Below are 16,563 nucleotides of genomic sequence, written 5' to 3' on the forward strand. Positions count from 1 at the left end.
TTCAGGTAGCAACCCAAACAGTGTCCCACTACGGAATAAAAGTCAGGGGCTTTTAAAGGCAAAGAAGATAGGTTTGGATTACGAAGAATTTTAATTGGAGTTGCAGGCAGAAGCTAGTCTTGGCTAAACAAAATTGACTGCTAAGTCTATCGCTAGAGAGAAGAAAAAGTTCATTACTGTGACAAGTTGCAGGTGCTCTTGCAGAGTGCTTTGAATATTTAGTGTCGGCCTAGTTCGAAAGTTCATGGCTCCACCTGGGGAGGATGTGTATGTTTGCTCTTCTTAATGTTCTCTCTGCCCCATTTTAAAACCCTTTGACATAAGCGACTCCATTTTATTCCACATTTCATAGTTTCTTCATTCGTTCACCTGCTGAAGGATACCTTAGTTGCTCCAAGTTTTGGCAATTATGAATAAAGCTGCTATAAACATCCATGTGCAGGTTTTTGTGTGGACATAAGTTTTTAACTCCTTTGGGTAAATACCAAGGAGTATGACTACTGGATCGTATGTTAAGAGTATGTTTAGTTTTGTAAGAAATCACCAGACTGTCTTCCATACTGGCTGTACCATTTTGCGTTCCCACCAGTAATGATAGTTCCTGTGGCTCCATATCCTCACCAACATTTGGTGTTGTCAGTGTTCTGGATTTTGACCATTCTAATATGTGTGTTGTGATATCTTACTATTGTTTTAATTTGCATTTTCCTGATGACCTATGATGTGGAGCACGTTTTCATATGCTTATTTGCCATGTGTATATCTTCTTTGGTGGGGTGTCTGTTAAGATCTTTGGCCTATTTTACCATTGAGTTGTTCTTTCTTTTATAGATTATGCCTTTAGTATTGTATTTAAAGAGGCTACGTACTATATTATTTCAATTACATGACATTCTGGAAAAGGTAAAATTATGGGGAGAGTAAAAAGATCAATGATTGTCAGGGGTTAGTGGGGAGGAAAGGATGAATAGGTGGAGCATAGAGGGTTTTTAGAGAACTGAAAATAATCTGTACTATACTACAACAGTGAAAACATGTCATTATACATTTGTCCAAACCCATAGAACGTACAATACCAGGAGTGAACTCTAATGTACACTATGGACTTTGGGTGATGATGTGTCATTGTAGGTTCATCAATTGTAACAAATGTACTACTCTGCTGGGGGATGTTGGCTGTGGTGGAGGCTGTGTATGTGTGGGGGCAGGGAGTGCATGAGAAATCTCTGTACCTTCTGTTCAATTTTCCTGTGAATCTAAAATAGCTCTAAAGAAACAATCTTTAAAAAAATATTACTGGTGAAGTCATCTGGCCCTGAACTTTTGTTGTTTGGAGTTTTAAAAATCACTGATTCAATTTCATTACTGGTAATTAGTCTGTTCATATTTTCTATTTCTTCCTGGTTCAGTCCTGGGAGATTGTACATTTCTAGGAATTTGTCCATTTCTTCTAGGATGTCCATTTTTATTGACATATAATTGTTTGTAGTAATCTCTTGATCCTTTGTGTCAGTTGTAACTTCTCTTTTTTCATTTTATTGATTTGGGCCCTCTCTTTTTTTCTTGAAGAGTCTGGCTAAAGGTTTATCAATTTTGTTTATTTTTTTGAAGAACTGGCTCTTAATTTCATTGATCTTTTCTATTGTTTTTTAGTCTCTATTTTATTTATTTCTGCTCTGATCTTTATGATTTCTTTCCTTCTACTAACTTTGTTTTTTGTTTGTTCTTTTTTTTTTTCTAGTTCCTTAAGTGTAAGGTTAAGTTATTTATTTGGGATTTTTATTGTTTTCTGAGGTAGGCTTGTATTGCTACAAACTTCCCTCTTAGAACTGCTTTTGCTGTGTCCCCTAGATTTTGGATCATTGTGTTTTTATTTTCATTTCTCTCCAGGTATTTTCAAATTTTTTTCTTTGATTTCTTCAGTGAACCATTGCTTGTTTAGTAACATATTGTTTAGCCTCCAGTTGTTTGTGTTTTGCAGTTTTTTCTTATAGTTGATTTCTAGTCTCACAGTGTTGTGCTTGGAAAAGATGCTTGATATGATTTCAATTTTCTTAAAAATTACTGAGACTTGTTTTGTGGCCTAGCATGTGATCTATCCTGGAGAATATTCCATGAGCACGTGAAAAGAATGTGTATTCTGCTGCCCTTGGATGGAATGTTCTATATATCTTTATTAAGTCTATTTGATCTAATATGTTGTTTAAAGCCAGTGTTTCCTTATTGATTTTTCTGCCTGGATGATCTGTCCATTGATGTAAGTAGGGTGTTAAAGTACTGTACTATTACTATGTTACTGTCATTTCCTCACTTTACGTTTGTTAATATTTGCTTTATGATTTTAAGTGCTCCTATGTTAGGTGCATATATATTTACAACTGTTATATCTTTTTCTTGGATTGATCCCTTGATGATTATGTAATGTCTTTCTTTGTCTCTTGTAACAGTCTTTGTTTTAAAATGTTTTTTTTTTTTTTGGCTGCACTGTGAGGCATGCAGGACTTTAGTTCCCTGACCAGGGATTGAACCCGCATCCCCTGCAGTGGAAGTTCAGAGTCTTAACCACTGGACTGCCAGGGAAGTCCCTAAAGTGTATTTTGTTTGATACAAGTATTGCTACTCCAGCTTTCTTTTAACTTCCATTTGTATAGAACACCTTTTCCATCTTCTCACCTTCAGCCTGTGTCTATTTTTAGATCTGAAGTGAGTTTCTAGTAGGGAACACATATATGGATCTTATTTTTCTATCCATTCAGCCACTCTATGTCTTTTGATTGGAGCATTTGACATTTAAATTAATTATTGATAGGCATGTACCTATTGCCATTTTGTTAAATGTTTTAGGGCTGTTTTTTGTTTCTTTCTTCTTCTTTTGCACTCTTCCCTGTGATTTATGATTATCTTTAGTGTTATGCTTGGATTCCTCTTTTTTGTGTATGTATCTATTATAGAGTTTGGGTTTGTGGTTACCATAGGTTTATATATGTAAAACTTTAAGTAATCATATATATGATTATTATATGACTATAATATGATCTCTTAAGTTCGAATGCATTTTAACAACCCTGCATTCCACCAAACATTTAGAGAAGTGTTAACACCTATCCTTCCAAAACTATTCCAAAAAATTGCAGAGGAAGGAATGCTTTCAAACTCATTCTACAAGGCCACCATCACCCTGGTACCAAAATCAGACAAAGACATCACCAAAAAAAAAAATTACAAGTCAATATGAGTGATGAAAATAGATGCAAAAATTCTCAATGAAATATTAGCAAACTGAATTCAACAATACATTAAAAGGATCATGCACAATGATCAAGTGGAATTTATCTCAGGGATGCAAGTATGGTTCAATGCCCACAAATCAATCAACATGATACACTACATTAACAAATTGAAGAATAAAATCATATGATCATCTCAATAGACAGAGAAAAAGCTTTTGATAAAATTCAACACCCATTTATGATAAAAACTCCAGAAAATGGGCATAGAGGGAACCTACCTCAACATAATAAAGGCCATATATGACAAACCCACAGCAAACATCATACTCAGTGGTGAAAAACTGAAAGCATTTCCACTAAGATCAGGAACAAGACAAGGATGTCCACTCTCACCACTATTATTCAACATAGTTTTTGAAGTCCTAGCCACAGCAATCAGAGAAGAAAAAGAAATAAAAAAATACAAATTGGAAAAGAAGAAGTAAAATTGTCACTGTTTGCCAATGACATGATACTATACATAGAAAATCCTAAAGATGCCACTAGAAAACTACTAGAACTAATCAGTGAATTTGGTAAGGTTGCAGGATACAAAATCAATGCACAGAAATCTCTGGCAGTCCTATACACCAACAACAAAAAATCAGAAAGAGAAATTAAGGAAACACTCCCATTTACCATTGCAACAAAAAGAGTAAAATACCTAGGAATAAACCTGCCTAAGGAGGCAAAAGACTTGTACGCAGAAAACTATAAAACACTGATGAAAGAAATCAGAGATGACATAAACAGATGGAGGAATATACCACGTTCTCGGATTAGAAGAATCAATATTGTGAAAATGACTATACTACCTAAAACAATCTACAGACTCAGTGCAATCCCTATCAAACTACCAATGGCATTCTTCACAGAATTAGAACAAAAAACTTTGCAATTCGTATGGAAACACAAAAGACCCCAAATAGCCAAAGCAATCTTGAGAAAGAAAAATGGAGCTGGAGGAATCAGGCTCTCTGTCTTCAGACTATACTACAAAGCTACAGTAATCAAGACAGTATGCTACTGGCACAAAAACAGAAATATAGATCAATGGTACAAGATAGAATTCCCAGAGATAAACCCACACACATATGGGCACCTTATTTATGACAAAGGAGGCAAGAACATACAATGGAGAAAAGAAAGCCTCTTCAATAGGTGGTGCTGGGAAAACTGGACAGCCACATGTAAAAGAATGAAATTAGAACACTCCCTAACACCATACACAAAAATAAACTCCAAATGGATTAAAGACTTAAATATAAGACCAGACACTATAAAACTCTTAGAGGAAAACATAGGAAAAACACTCTTTGACATAAACCACAGCCAGATCTTTTTTGACCTACCTCCTAGAGTAACGAAAATAAAAACAAAAATAAACAAATGGACTCAATAAACTTAAAAGCTTTGCACAGCAAAGGAAACCATAAACAAGACAAAAAGACAACCCTCAGAATGGGAGAAAATATTTTCAAATGAAACAGCAGACAAAGGATTAATCTCCAAAATTTACAAATGACTCATGGAGCTCAATAGCAAAAAAACCAACAAGCCAGTTAAAAAATGGGCAGAAGATCTAAATAGACATTTCACCAAGGAAGACATACAGATGGCCAAGAGGCATATGAAAAGATGCTCAACATCACTAATTATTAGAGAAATGCAAATCAATACTACAATGAGGTATCACCTCACACCAGTCAGAATGACCATTATCAAAAAATCTAGAAACAATAAATGCTGGAAAGGGTGTGGTGAAAAGGGAACCCTCTTGCACTGTTGGTGGGAATGTAAATTGATACAGCCACTATGGAGAACAGTATGGAGGTTCCTTAAAAAACTAAAAATAGAACTACCATATGACCCAGCAATCCCACAACTGAGCATATACCCTGAGAAAACCATAATTCAAAAAGAGACATGCACCACAATGTTCATTGCAGCACTATTTACAATAGCCAGGACATGGAACCAACCTAAATGTCCATCAACAAATGAATGGATAAAGAAGATGTGGCACATTTGTACAATGGAATATTACTCAGCCATAAAAAGAAACGAAATTGAGTTATTTGTAGTGAGGTGGATGGACTTAGAGTCTGTCACACAGAGTGAAGTAAGTCAGAAAGAGAAAAACAAATACCGTATGCTAACGCATATATATGGAATCTTAAAAAAAAAAAATAATGGTACTGATGAACCCAGTTGCAGGGCAGGAATAAAGAGATAGACATAGAAAATAGAATTGAGGATATGGGGTGGGAGAGAAGAGCTGGGGTGAAATGAGAGTAGCATTGACATATATACAGTACGGAATGTAAAATAGTTGGCTGGTGGGAAGAAGCAGCATAGCACAGGGAGATTGGCTTGGTGCTTTGCGATGACCTAGAGGGGTGGCATAGGGAGGATGAGAGGGAGGCTCAAGAGGGAGGGGTTATGGGGATGTGTGTATGCATATGGCTGATTCTCTTTGTTGTTCAACAGAAACTAACACAGTATTGTGAAGCAATTATATTCTAATAAAGACCTATTAAAAATTTTAAAAAAAGATATATGCACCCCTATGTTCATTATAGCATTGTTTATAGCCAAGATATGGAAGCAAGCAAGTGCCCACCAATAGATGAATAGATAAAGAAGATACGGTGTGTGTGTGTGTGTGTATATATATATATATATATATATATATATATATATATATATATATATTTCACTATATATATAGTGAAATATTACTCAGCCATAAAAAGAATGAAATCTTGCCTTTTGTGACAACATGGATGGACCTAGAGGGTATTATGCTAAGTGAAATAAATCAGGCAGAGAAAGACAAATGCAGCATGGTTTCACTTATATGTGGAATCTAAAAAAACAAAGCAAATGAACAGACATAACAAAACAGAAACAGAGTTATGGAGAACAAACAGGTCGTTGCCAGAGGGGAGGGGGTGAGGGAGGAAAGAAATAGGTGAGAGGTACAAACTTCCAGTTGCAAAATAAATGAGTCACAGGTATAAAATGTACAGTGTGGAGAATAAAGTCAATAATTATGCAATATCTTTGTATGGTGATAGATCATAACTAGACTTATGATGATCATTTTGAAATAGGTAGAAATATCAAATCACTGTGTTGTGTAACAGGAAATAACATAGTTTTGTAGGTCAATTATACCTCACAAACAAACAAACTCGTAGACAAAAAGACCAGACTTGTGGTTACCAGGGGTGAGTGTTGGGGGGAGTTGAACTGGATGAAGGTAGCCAAAAGGTACCAATTCCAGTTATAAGATAAATAAGTACTAGGAATGTAAGATAAATAAGTACCAAGGATGTCAAAAAACATTACAACTTTAACAACTTGAATATTAACTAAAACAAGTAGCTATAGGTGATCCTCTGCACATAAAAGCCTTCTTCAGATATTAAAAATCTCAAGTGCCATGTTTATGAGCCTTTGGATGGGTTTTGTTACTTACAACCAAAAAAGTCTTGAGGAAGACTCAGTTTCTCCCCTAACCCCATTACATCATGTTTCTAGCCTGTCTCAGTGACATAGATCACACAGCTATATTTCTAAATTTTGTTCTGCTTATGACAACCCTCCAAACACACATGGGTGGAGAAGATGCCTATTGGGGTGCCTGTCCTCTTTGCTGCATACTGTTTCTCTGCACCCATAAACCTCCAAATCTACAGGGTTCAGAGGTATCTCGCTGTTGTAATGATATGATTTGACCCACTATTTAGACTTGACTATTGGCCCAGGGTAACCACTAACCTAAGCAAGGCTAGTAAGAGTGCCAGTTGAAAGAGAGCCTCAGACTATATCTAGGTGGCTAGAAGGATCATATGTAGACCACGGAACTGGGAATAGCTATCGTCTACTTTTGGAGACTGGAGTGCAGAAAAAAAGGGTCCTTTTAGAGAGAGAAGAATTAAGCTGATGGCAGAGAAACAGAAACAAAAGATGGAGAGCATCGGGTTCTAGTCTGTTCCAGAAGCCTGGTCAGCTGCACATTGCCTTGAGGCTTGGGAGACATCTGGTACACTAATAGTAATTCATCTCTCCCTTCTGAACAAAACAGAGTCAGTTTCTATTATTTGTAACCAAAAGAATACTATCTAATATGCCTGAAAAGATATTAAACTCTTCGTATGAAGCAAACTCACGGGATTTATTTTAAAAAGAAATAGCTGCTTGGTTGTCTCAATTAGAGGAAATTTCCAGTGTAGTTCTGACTTTTGGGTTATAAGTACTGGTCCAAGGTATGTCCCCTGTTAAGTCCACAAAATCCAATTTACCTAAAACTCTACTCAGAGTAACTCTGGCCTGATAATCACTTGCAAAATACCCAACACTGAGTATAAGAAAGTTACAATTAACCACCTGTGACTCGTGTAGCATCTCATTATACTTAGTCTATTGGAAGATCTCCAAATTGCATTATATGGTCCATGGTTGAAACTATTAGTTTACCAGTCTCTCCCAGCAAAAGCTACATTTCCCAGCCCCCCTTGAAGGCAAAGGAAGGCCATAAGACTAAGTTCTGACCCATAAAAAAGGAGTGGACATGATGGGGGCAACTTCCAGAACATTCCCTTAAAGGAACATCCCAAGTCTACTTTTTCCCTTCCTTCTGGAACTTGAACATAGACTGGCAGCAGGAATGGCCAGGCTAGACCACAAGACAGAAGTCATGTGCTGTAAATGGAAAGCAAAAGTCTAGAAAGAGCCTGGGTCTCCAGCCCTACTTACATTTAGACTTTTCCATGTGAGAGAAATAAGCCATCTTATTTAAGTCCCTGTTATTTTGACTTCTGTTTCAGTAGCTGAGCCAGCACCTTAACTATAACACAGTCTTTGCATGAAAAAAACAGAAATGAATGACTGTTTTCTACAGAAGGTAGTATAGCCAAAAGTAAAACTTTAAATTTGTGCAATTCACTCATTCAACAAATATTTATTGAGTCACAAAGGTCTGAATGTGAACAGCCTATCACCCTTGGAAAAAGTGTCCAGGCTGGTGAAGCAATCCAGCTCATGTGAAATGAGGAGTGCCCAAAGGAACATGGGGCATTTAGCCTAGGGAGGGAAAAGGTTAGGATAGGTTGGAGAGCTGTCATCAGATTTAGGAAGAACTCATGTGGAAGAGAGGATAGACTTGCTCCATATGACCCCAGGGGGCTGAAGTAAGACCAATAGGTTATGCAGGGAATTGAAGCCCTAAGATCCAAAGAGTTCCATGTCAGTTCTGGTTCTTGGCTTTAAGCAACAGAAGCAGACTCTAATGTCTTAGGCAGAAACAAAATTTGTTGGAATGATATTTGGGGGGGAATCACAGAATTAACCGTATATCAGAGTACTGGCCAGGAATCAAGAGTATCTGGAGGGCTGGTTAGCAGGAAGCATAGCCACAGCCATGGAGCAGACAGGGTCTAATCAGCATGATGAATGACTTCTAACTGGTCCTCACATCTCTGAGCCATTCACTCAGGAGTCAGAATCATGGGACAGAGTCTTATGGTTGCACCTAGATCATCTTCCATTCCCTGGCTGAACACGGGGTGGACGAGGGGAAAATAAGGTCCCTGTTGACGCTGATGAGGAAGTCAGGTACTACCTCCAGGAGGAACCAAGATAGTATCAGACAACTATCCAGTGCTACTTCTAATGATTCTTTCAAAGCCCATGAATCTGTGACCCGTGTCTTGGGATTGGGAGGAACTTGTCCATTCAGGGAAGTTATCTCCTTTCTGTATTCCTCACGTATGCTCATACACTCTCTGCCGAATGATTCCAACCATGAAAGATTCACTACCTCACAAGTTCTTTTTCATGTTAGGATGAAATAAAGGCTGGGGGCTTAGACTCTGCCTGATGCTCAAGACCCTCCAACTCTGGTCCCACTTTTGTAGGGATAAGTCCTGTGATTCTTCCACAGAAACCTTTCTTCCCATCCAACTTATTCACTCAATGTCACCATCCTCTGACCCCATCAAAGCATCTTGTGTTTATTCTCTTTACTCCTCCTATCTATCTAAATGTTATCCATTCTTCACATTCCAGCTCAAATCCCACATCCTACATGAAACATTCTTGAACCATCCCAGCCCAAAGTAACTCTTTGGAAATTTTTGCCTGTACTCTTCGTTAGGTGGTTAATCACTCTCTTTTTAAATGTTTTCTATTTTTTAGAATTGATACTTATACTTTATTAGATAATTTAATTTTAAACATACTTATATCTTCTCTCTCTACCTGGATTATACCTTCTTGAAGACATGAACTATTTCTTATCCAACTTTGCATCTCCTGTAGAACTTAACAAAATTCTTTCCACATGGACTTTTTTTCCCCCCTTAATTGATATGAATACCAGAGGTGGGTATGGTCTTGACTCCTTATCCAGGAATTTGGGGAAGGGGAAACAGGGGAAGATGAGGGGAGAAGTAAGTCAGACAATGACTTAAAATAACTTTGCTCAGTCTATAATAATGATGTGAATGATTTATAGTTTTTATAGCGTTTTGAGTTATAATTGGTATGAAAACTGCATATATTTGATAAGTTTTGACATATGTTCACAACCATGAAACTATTGCCCTAATCAAGATAATAAATATATCTACCACCCCCCAAAAGTTTCCTTATGTCCCTTTGTAATCTCTTTCATTCACTTCTACTTTAAGCAACTGCTGATTTGTTTTCTGTCACTCTAGTTTGAACTTCTAGAATTTTATATAAATGGAACCATTCTGTATGTACTCTCTTTGTCTGGCTTCTTTCACTCAGCATAATTATTTTAAGATTCACCCATGTTGTTGAAGAGTTCACTCCTTTTTATTGCTGAGTAGTATTCCATTGCATGAGCATATCACAATTTGTTTATCTGTTGATAGTCATTTGAGTTGTTTCTAGTTTTTGGCTTTTACAAATTAAGCTGCTATGAACATTTGTACAAGTCTTCGTGTGGATACATGATTTCATTCATCTTAGGTAAATACCTAGGAGTAGAACGGCTGAGCCATAAGGTAGGTCTCTGTATAACATTTAAGAAATTACCAAAATGGTTGCACAATTTTTATTCCCACCAGCAGTGTAGGAGAGTCGCAGTTGCTCCATCTCCTCACCAATATTTGCTCTTGTTTTTTAAATTTTGGCCATTACAATGTAGTGGTAGCTCACTGTGGTTTCAATTTGCATTTTCCTAATGACTAATGATGAACATCTTTTCATGTGCTCATTTGTCATCTTCTTTGATGAAGTGTTTGTTCAGATCAGTTGTCCATTTTAAAAAATTGAGTTGTCTTACTGCTGCGTTTTGAGTTTCAATTTCTCTATATATTTGGACACAAATTCTTCATCATACATGAATTTTGTAAATATTTTCTCATGGTATCTGGCTTGTTTCTTAACTATATCTTTTCAAGAGTAGAAGTTTTAAATTTTGATGAAGTCCAATTTATCAGTATTTTCTTTTATGAATTGTGCTTTTGGTGTTGCGACTAAGAAATCTTTAACTCAGGGTCACAAAGATTTTCTTCTTCTGGAAGTTTTATAACTTTATGTTTTACCTAAATAGGTTTATGATAAATTTTGAGTTAATTTTTGCATATGGTATGAGGTATTGATCAAGGTTCATTTTTTTGTGTGTGTAAAGACATTAAGTTGTTCCAGAATCACCTGTTGAAAAGACTATCCTCTCTCTGCTGGATTGCCTTTGCAACTTCGTTGAAAATCAGTTGACCATATGTGTGTGGATCTGTTTATGGACTCTATTCTGCTCTAATGATTGTTGTGTCTGTCTTTACACCAATATGTCATTGCATGATTTATATTCCTATAATGTCTTAGATAAAGTGCTTTCACCCACAGATATAGAGTTGTGTTCATGATGTGGACTCTGGAGCTAGATTACTGTGTGCAAATCCTGGCTCTAGCACTTACTAGCTGTATTACTTTGGGCAAATTCTTTAATATCTCTGTGCCTCAGTTGACTCATCTATAAAATGGGGCTGATGACAGTATCCACTCATCAGATTGCTGTGATCGTTGTGTTGATACAAAAAAAAGTCTGTAGAACAACACTCAATAAAAGTTTTCTCTTATATCACTTCCTGAATAAAAGTCAGAGGAGTTAGTTAGGTATTATTGTTCCCTGAAATGTCTTGGCCAGTGTCACACAGATAAAGACTACACTTAGGTCTTCTGGCTCTAAACCCAGTGTCTTTTCCACTCCATCTCTGAGACTATAATGGAAACCCCAGTCTTTTTATAACCTAATCTCCGAGGTTATCTTCTATCACTTCTGCTGTATTCAGTACTTTAGAAGCTAGTCTTTAAATCTGGCTCACACTCAAGGACAGGGAACTATATGAAGTATAATGCCAGTAGGTGGGGACCATAGGAGACCATCTGAGAGGCTACTTATGATAGGTCCCTTCACTTTTCTAGGATTCTCACAAGTCTGGTAGGAAGCGTCAGAGGCTTGGTCAGAGGCTTCTGAACTATGGAATGAGAAGCCAGGGAGAGTATTCCTGAGCCAATGACCTAATAGGAGACTTTGCTTTCCCCTCATGGAAAGAAAGCGAATCTTAGCTGCTTCGTTCACCGTTGCACACTGGCCATACCTTTTAATTAGGAAGTACAGTCTGAGGCTACTCCTGTGGAAATAAAGGAGGTATCAAGTTTGGCCAAGCAGTTTTCTTCTGCCTTTCAGATGACACTAGAAGCGTGTTCATACGAAGCACAGAAGTGGGAATCTCACTTATAAAATAAATAACTTATTGATTCACCAAGATTTACTCAGCACCTACCATGTGCTAGTCCCTCTATTAGGCACTGGGGGCACAAGAGTTTCTTTTTTCCTAATTTTTCTGTTGATTGTTAAGGCCACAAAATCAAGAGGAAATTACATTGTGTTAGTTTAGGTTCTCTAAGAAGTGGATACCAAGATAGGATTAGACATGTAAGAGATTTCTTGGAGGAAATGCCTGTGAAGGACAAAGGGAGGGAACCAGAGAAGGTGGGGGGAGCTTTCAGACTGCATTACTGGTCTGACATCTGTGCAAGGCTGGGGGAAGGAAGGAGGGGTGGGTAGGAAGAGTTTTGCACTGCAGTGCAGTTCCAAGAAAGGATGTGCCGGGTCACTGGGGAGTCTTTGAGCCCAAGTCACCCATCAGAGGAGTCCTGTGTGTAACAGAAGTGAGCCTGGATTTGTACCTTCACTGTGCTCAGTCCTTGACTGGGAGCAGCCTGAAGGATATGTGGCCTCAGCACTAGCGGAGCAGTGGGTCCAGAGGGACAGCAGTTGGGGATCTGAGCAGCATCTTTTCACATCTGTCACGTGCATGCAACAAGGTATGACTAGTGTCATGATGAGGTGAGCATAGGTACTAAAGAAGTACAAAAGAGGTGCACCTAATCCACACTTTCAGGGGTAGGGCAGGCTTTCTGCAATGCAGTGGTCAAAACTGAGACCTGAGCAGAAAAGAGGAATTAGCAAACTCACACATACTGCTGATGCAGGTGCAAACTGGTACCACCCCTTGGGAAAACCATTGGCATTACGTAGAAAAGTTGAAGTTTTGCATACTCTGCGAGGTAGCATTCCACTCCTAGGGACAGCAATTAGAGGAACTCTTTGCACGTGCACATATATGCACTGGCCTCTGTGTAGAAGAATGTTCCCAGCAGTATTATTTGTGATAGCCACCCACAAAGGAAACAACCCACGTCCATCAGCAGAACAGATGAACTGTGGTACAATGGAGTAGTATCAGCAATGAAAATAAATAAATTTACAGCTACATTAAATAACTTGGATCATAAACACAATGTTGAGGGGGGAAAATCAAGATACTCATACAATACTTAAAAAGCAGGCAGAAATAAGCTACGGCTTAGGGAATGCATACATTGATGGTAAGGCCATAAAGAAAAGCAAGGAAAGTGAGGAGAGTTGGGGTTGTGTTTGTGGAGACGCACAGAAGAGGATTCTGGGATGTGCTATTCTGGAATGCTTGTTGAATAATTTTTCTTTAAATTCTCCATATGTGTTTCATGCAATCTCTGTGTGTATATTTCATAATTTAAAAAAGGGGGTGGATAGGAGTAGGCTGGATGGAGGGAGTGGGGTGTGTTCCAGGCAGAGGGAAAAGGACGGGGGTGGGGGGGGGGAAGTGCATGCAGAGCTCAAGGACCTGCAAACACAATGGGGTGATGTGGTGAGAAGTGACGAGAGTGATGGAAGCAGACAGGAGGCCCCTACAGAAGGAGGGGCCTCATAAACCCCTGCTGAGGAGTTTGGACTTTACCCTGAGGGCAATAGGGAGCCACTGAGGTATTTAAGCTGTGGAGAGACTGAATCAGATTTACATTTCCAGAAAGATCCTTCAGCCCCAGTGTAAGGATGTGCTTCACAGTATCCAGGCGAGTGGCGGTGAGGTGGGAAAAGGACGAGGGTTCCTGATCCTAGATGTTGCTGGTGGCTGGTCTTCGTCACCATCAGACTAACTGCCCTGCTATGCTGCTGCATCTAGCGACTTGTAATTTCTTAACCACTGAATCATTAATAACAGGAGGAGAGTCTCCTATCTGGTTGCTCTCCAATGTCCATCGGTCATATTATTAATTGAGGTGAAAGTATCCTTCTGGGTCCCAAAGTCCATCTCATTAAGATGCTGAACATTTTGGTGCAGAGGAGAAAAGAAAAAAAGCAAAAGGATTTGTAAATAACTGATCATTCCAAAAGATAACCTTCTGTAGGAATCATTTAATAATAGCACTATAGGTAATGATTCTTTATCACTAAAATGACTTGTTCCATTTGCAGTGCTATTATAGATGAGCATTTGGTTAATATGGGAAAGTTTTCTTAGTGATTATGTATTTAATACTAAGGTCAGTTGTGGACTTCTTTATTCAAGTGAGGAACTAAATTCCCAAGATATTTCCTGCATGTTCTCTTAAGGCCTCAGTAAACCTAGGCTGAAAGTTCAAGATGATTTATTGTGGGAGGAACCACCTAATGGCTCCCAATTACCTTGTAATTTTAATTACATGTGAGGAAAATTTTCTTCTTTCTGGCAGCGTGGATAGCTGCTATTGTTGCCGTTGCGTTTATTTTTTAAAATATGGGCAATCTGAGAAAGTAGATACTATCTAATAGTGAAATAATATATCTAGATTTGATATATTCTAAAGTATAAAGTCTTCCTCATAGCAGCTTTGGAGGAAGTTGGCTACCTACTAAATACCTTCTCCAGTGACAATAATCATTTACCTCCTGAATGTGTTCTCTGTTGGAATTCCCTCTGCCTCCTACACCCTCTTGCCTAGCTCTCATCTTCTTCCTTTGTCAAGGGAAAGTCAACGAAGTTCAGATCAAGGGCACAACTCTGTTTTGCCAAGGCAAACCTGACCCTGAGTCAACGGGGGCTGCACAACTATTAGGCATAATCTAGTGCCTATGGGCTTTGCTTCTTTTACTAAAGCTCCATTCAGTCCTGTCTGATGACAAGGTGGACGTTCTTGCAAATGTGCCTCAACAGAGCCCCAGAAACACAGGGTGGGATGATCCTCACGGAGGGCTAGACTCTGAGATGGTACTTGAATGTATGACCTTCTTACCAGGAAGTGTTGACCGGTGCTGTCATGACACCCACCTTTCAACATTCCTTGGGTGGCCAGATCATTTAGGTGGTGCTTCTCCTGCAGGCTTCAGGACTGTCAATTTCCTTCTTTTGGTTAAAGTCCTGAACAGGGAGACAATTTTGAGCAATAAAAGATATCACCTAGGTTCTCCAGAAGATTATAACATTGTTATGAAGATTTATGAAGGTAAGACAATCAGAGAAAAAACACCAACACACTGAGTTGTAATATAAGCCTTATGAACTAGGAGCTGAGGAAATACCACATGGGGATGTGACCAGAACTAAAGGAAATTCAGTCGAGAATGTTTGTTGCCATTGTTGACACTCGCCTCGCTAGCTGCCCCTCAGATATCTGATCAGTCTCCAAATCCTACAGATTCTATCCCTAACACTCCTGCCTTCAACCTCCACAAGACTCCACCCTTTTTTTGGCCTGCACAATGCCCTCTGAGCTTGTCCCTGCTTGCACACGTGCACACTTGCACACATGCCCCCTTTGAATCCATTCATCCCTGATCACCTCCAGCCTCGAAACTCCTATGTGCTGAGCAGGGCAGGCTCATGCCCCTCTCAGGCCTCCCCTGAATGACTGCCCATCTAGCTTATTTTGCCAGGTGCTCCCGCCTCGCCCAGAAAGCTTTGCCCCTCCAAGACCCCTGTAGATGTGTTTCATCCACCCACAACCTTCTCTAGCTTCTGGCCTTTGTTTATTTTACTAAATCTCAAATCCTTCCACATGTGTTCTTCTGTATTTTGCACTTGTGGAGAAAGAACATAAAGCTTTTTAATACCTTCAACATTATTGACATTTAACGTTAAGAACACTTGTGGGAGGAGACCTTCAAGATGGCAGAGGACTAAGATGTAGAGATTACCTTCCTCCCCACAAATACATCAGAAATACAACTACATGTGGAACAACTCCTACAGAACACCTACTGAACGCTGGCAGAAGACCTCAGACTTCCCAAAAGGCAAGAAACTCCCCACGTACCTAGGTAGGGCAAAAGAAAAAAGAAAAAACAGAGACAAAGAATAGGGACGGGACCTGCACCAGTGAGAGGGAGCTGTGAAGGAGGAAAGGTTTCCACACACTAAGAAGCCCCTTCGAGAGTGGAGACTGCGGGTGGCGGAGGTGGGAAGCTTTGGAGCCATGGAGGAGAGCGCAGCCACAGGGGTGCAGAGGGCAAAGCGGAGAGATTCCCGCACAGAGGAGCGGCGCCGAGCAGCACTCACCAGCCCGAGAGGCTTGTCTGCTCACCCGCCGGGACGGGCAGGGGCTGGGAGCTGAGGCTCGGGCTGCAGAGGTCAGATCCCAGGGAGAGGACTGGGGTTGGCTGCGTGAACACAACCTGAAGGGGGCTAGTGTGCACAGCTAGCCGGGAGGGAGTCCGGGAAAAGGTCTGGAGCTGCTGAAGAGGCAAGAGACCATTGTTTCGGGGAGCACAAGGAGAGGGGATTCAGAACACCGCCTAAACGAGCTCCAGAGACGGGCACGAGCTGCGGTGATCAGCGCGGACCCCAGAGACGGGCATGAGACGCTAAGGCTGCTGCTGCCGCCACCAGGAAGCCTATGTGCGAGCACAGGTCACTCTCCACACCGCCCCTCCTGGGAGCCTGTGCAGCCC

General features: G+C 39.6%; 1 long non-coding RNA gene across 1 annotated transcript in view; it reads right to left on the minus strand.

Annotated features, from left to right (window-relative positions):
- Positions 1–16,095, minus strand: part of LOC309659421 — a 42,420-nt gene extending 26,325 nt beyond the window's left edge. The window contains exon 1 of the long non-coding RNA XR_014262793.1: positions 1–16,095. This exon is cut by the window's left edge and continues 13,359 nt beyond it. This is a non-coding gene — a long non-coding RNA (uncharacterized lncRNA).
- Positions 16,096–16,563: the final 468 nt, after the last annotated feature.

This window comes from Balaenoptera physalus (genome assembly GCF_965194825.1).
Source record: "Balaenoptera physalus genome assembly, chromosome: 4".
In the NCBI taxonomy this organism is placed as follows: domain Eukaryota; kingdom Metazoa; phylum Chordata; class Mammalia; order Artiodactyla; family Balaenopteridae; genus Balaenoptera; species Balaenoptera physalus.